This window comes from Gopherus flavomarginatus (assembly GCF_025201925.1).
Source record: "Gopherus flavomarginatus isolate rGopFla2 chromosome 13 unlocalized genomic scaffold, rGopFla2.mat.asm SUPER_13_unloc_1, whole genome shotgun sequence".
In the NCBI taxonomy this organism is placed as follows: Eukaryota; Metazoa; Chordata; order Testudines; family Testudinidae; genus Gopherus; species Gopherus flavomarginatus.
The window spans coordinates 4840565-4844530 of NW_026114609.1; the positions used below are offsets into that span (position 1 = coordinate 4840565).

Consider the following 3966-nt stretch of genomic DNA (forward strand, 5'->3'; position numbering starts at 1 on the left):
TGCTGGGGTGACTGTGCAGGGGGAGAAGCTGCTGGGGAGCAATGTAGAGCAGGTGCAGGAAGGAGACGGGGTCACTATTCGCATTCTGAACTGCACAATTTTCCAAATTTGGGAATAAATTCATAGATTCATAGACTAAAGGTCAGAAGGGACCATTCTGATCATCTAGTCTGACCTCCTGCACAATGCAGGCCACAGAATCTCACCCACCCACTCCTGTAACAAACCCTTGACCTATGTCTGAGTTATTGAAGTCCTCAAATCGTGGCTTAAAGAACTCAAGGTCTAAGGAATCCTCCAGCAAGTGACCCCGTGCCCCACGCTGTAGAGGAAGGCGAATGTCAGAGAACAATTCTTAGGGGAAGGTGAATGCAGAGCAATGACACTGGAGATGCCCAGACCTCCAATGGGGGCAGCGTGGAAATTAATAATGGGAAGATCATTTGCAAAATTAGTTGTCACTGACAAGATTTGTCTCTGTTCCTATTTCACGCTGTGGTGTTAGTTAGAGGAATCAGTACAGAGTTTTACTATATTAATTAAACACTTACTTTTATGTAACCAAGCCAAAAACTTAGTGTCACTTATTTTTTCTCTGTCCTAGCAAGAATGAATTGAATTTTGTGACTTTCTGGAAAGTGCAGCAAGATTAAATGTGGGGAATTCAGTCTCTGTGTTTGTGATCTGATGTTTTCCTCTCACAGGTCAGTGCCTGCATTGAAATACCAAGAGGAATCTAAGGGCTGGTGTATGCTGGGCACTTAATTGGCAAAGCAACATCTCTCAGGGTGTGATCCCCCCCCGCCCACAACCCATAGAGTTAAGGTGACCTAAGCCCTGATTAGACAGTGCTAAAGAAAAGGAAGAACTGTTCTGTCAATGTAGCTATTACAGGGATGAGAAAACCCCTCCAGTCACTGTCTGCTCCAGAGAGCTATAGCAGTGCCACAGCAGTGTTTTAAGTGTAGACAGAGTGAAACTAGATCTAGCTCCAGTTCACACTGTGGATGCTCAGGCACTAAGACTACAATAGTAACAACAACAACAGCCCAGTGCTTGCATAGTTGGCAGGATTTGGACCTGCACAGGAGGACCCCCATGGATTTCTAGTCCATTGCCTTAACCACTCGGCCACAACTACTTAACATACATTTGTTTCACTACATGATGATTCTGTTCTCACTGAATTGTCATTCCCATTGTTTGCTCAGACCAGCTTCCCCAGCACACTCACGGCTGCACATCAGTGTACGTGTGTCCTTGGCTGAACAGCGAGAATTCCTGCCCATTTCCCTTCCGGCTGGAGCAGGATGAGAGTGTGTTTGTGTGAACGACATTGCTGTAGAGTGTTGTTCATTCCCCACTCTGACAATTCAGACCGTCCCTTTCCTAGTCAAATCTCCAGCACATCGTTCCAATAGCAGGGGGCAGGATTTCTCTGGGGCACTGAAATATTTCCAGGGGCTGGTGCATGAACTCAGCCTTGCATTTCACCCTCGATGTTTCATGGACGAACAACAGCAGCAGAAAGAAAGAGCCGAGCCAATATCTCCCTGGCAGGGATGCAGGTGCCACGACCCCTCTGTCTGCCCATCGCCATCGCAGGAGAGAAGGGTTCACTGGAATCGAATACCCTGGCTCAGACCAGAGACATAGGGAGGTTTTGCTGTTCACAGATTTGTGCAAAGGAAATTGTGTCTCTGTGTGAAATTGAGGTGGGAAATGAAACATCCACATGGTGGCCCAGTGCCCTAAGCAATGTGGGTGAAGGACTCAGGCTGGGAAATCATTTAACAGGAGTTTGTTTCAATTTATTGCCCTGATTAAAAACTATGGCTAAAATGCAGCCATGTTGTTAGTACTTGTACCTGTGTAGGGACACCGTAGTGGGTGTCAAGTCCATTGCCTTCACCAGGGGCAGTCAATTATTTTATCAAGATACAAATTTCTTGGTCAAGGTCTAGACTCCAGAGAAAACAACGCACTGATGATAAGACGTCTATAAAAAAAATTGCAGTCACTCTGGACATAACTATGATGTGTCGTGTTTCACTTTTTATATCTGGCACCACCTCCTTTCCCTTTGGCCTTGTAGTTGACCAAGTGTAAAACTAAACATCTCAGATACCAGGGAGTGTTTATGTTCATTCCCTGTGAGCTACACAGGAGGTTGATGTTGCTGCTTTGAATCCTCCATCTCTGCCGGGATAAGGAATAATTCAAGCTGTCACTGAATTGAAGGAGGGAGATCATTGACAGGGAGAGGGATGCCTCCTCGTTAAGGTGTTTTACTAGCTGGCACAGTAGCATAGCTAAGTGGGAGCAGGGGTAGTGGCCGCTCCCCCCCGAGCATATTTTCCAGAAGTGGTGCCCTTCCATGCAGCCAGCACTGGGCTCTGGACTCGAAGTCCGGAGCTGGGTTTTGTGTGTGGCCGCAGGCTGGCTCTGGGCTCCTCACCGCCCTCCCGCATCCCCAACCCTGTTTGCTTACTCTGGGGCTGCAGGCAGCGTCAGCTGGTTGCCTGGCTCCCCAGGGAGGAGGAGGCTCCTGCCTGCTCGCAGCTGCCCAGCTCCCTAAGCCGGGGTGGGCTCTGCCAGGAAGGGAAGGGGTGGCAGCACAGCCCCCCCAAGTGCAGGGAGGGGGGCTGAGGATCAGCCACCCCATTGTCCCCCAGCACCCCATGCAGAGCGAGGTGGCCGCGCAGTGGGGAAGCCACACCTCTGAAGCCCAGCTGGTGCCAGCGGAGGAGGTGGAGAAGGAAGGAAAAGGGGGGGATGTTTTTTTCTCATGGTGTCTCTTCAGCGGAGGGGGCTGAGGAAGCAGCAGAACCAGGAGGCAAAGGAGCGACTTTGGGTTTTTGCCCCCCCGCCCCTCAGTGCTGTGCCCAGGGCTGTGAAACTCTGCTTACTGCAGCTTGTGAAGGAAGGAGGGGTAAATGTGCTTTAAGGTGCCAGTTATGTCTCCTCAGTCTCACTGCTGACTAGCGGCAGACCCAGTGCTCAGAATTAAGCAGTGTCCTCAGGGCTACTGGACTCTATACTAGTTTTCAATTGCCTGCTAAATGCTTCAGCCATGCCACCTTCTCACTCAGCTACATCCTGAATAGTGGTGACTGGGAAGGGAGTGTGTGTAGCAGATGCCAATTGGAGGTGAATAGTCTCTTGGCCAGATTCTGCTGGGTTTATGGTGCTTTGTGCCATGGACTGGAGCAAAGTGGCTAGTGAATAACCATGGTCTATTCCAAACCAAGCCCTTCTGTCAAGCTCACAGTTTCACAATCCTTAGAGCACCTTCCACTTATAAAGTGTCTCTGACAAAGGCTCTTCCCTTCAACACTGTGACACACTCTGATCCCTGGCTTAGACCTTCTTATTGAGAAACAGCCCATAATGTCATGCCCCCTCTGTGTTATTTTTAGTGTAGACGAGAGAGTGTTAGTCAGTGTATTTCCCATTTCTCCTGAGCCCAGGTTGCTCTGAATCACTCACACTGTTGAGTGGAGAGAGTCGGTGGGATGGGAGAGCTGAGATTTTCCTCCCTGGGGCATGGGGCAGAGGGCTGGATGAGCAGTAGGATATGAGAGATGCCAGCATGGTGAGCAGCTCCAGTGTAGAGTCGCTGAGAAGGGCCCAGGGTGCAGGAAATGAGACTCCTCTGACTCGCTGTGACAACTCCACAGCTGAGACAGCCCAGGCAGGAATTGCTGAGGATGTTGGTGTGGTTTGTTCAGGTGATTCATTTCCAAATCTCACAAACATTCTCTGTTCAGTAGGAAAATACATATTAAGACCTGGGCTCTATCCCTGCAGGGAGCAGGAGGATCAGACTGGTGAATGGGGTAGGTCACTGTGCTGGGAGAGTGGAGATTTATTACAGTGGCAGCTGGGGGACAGTCTGTGATGATTTCAGGGACCTGCCAGACTCCAACATCATTTGCAAACAACTGGGATGTGGATGTGCCAGCA

The 3966-nt window shown here is 49.7% G+C and overlaps 1 non-coding gene across 1 annotated transcript; it reads right to left on the minus strand.

Moving 5' to 3' along the window:
- Positions 1-1059: 1059 nt before the first annotated feature.
- TRNAS-AGA (transfer RNA serine (anticodon AGA)) lies at positions 1060-1141 on the minus strand. Its single transcript has one exon. It is a non-coding gene; the product is annotated as a tRNA-Ser (tRNA).
- Between the last annotated feature and the right edge of the window lie 2825 nt (positions 1142-3966).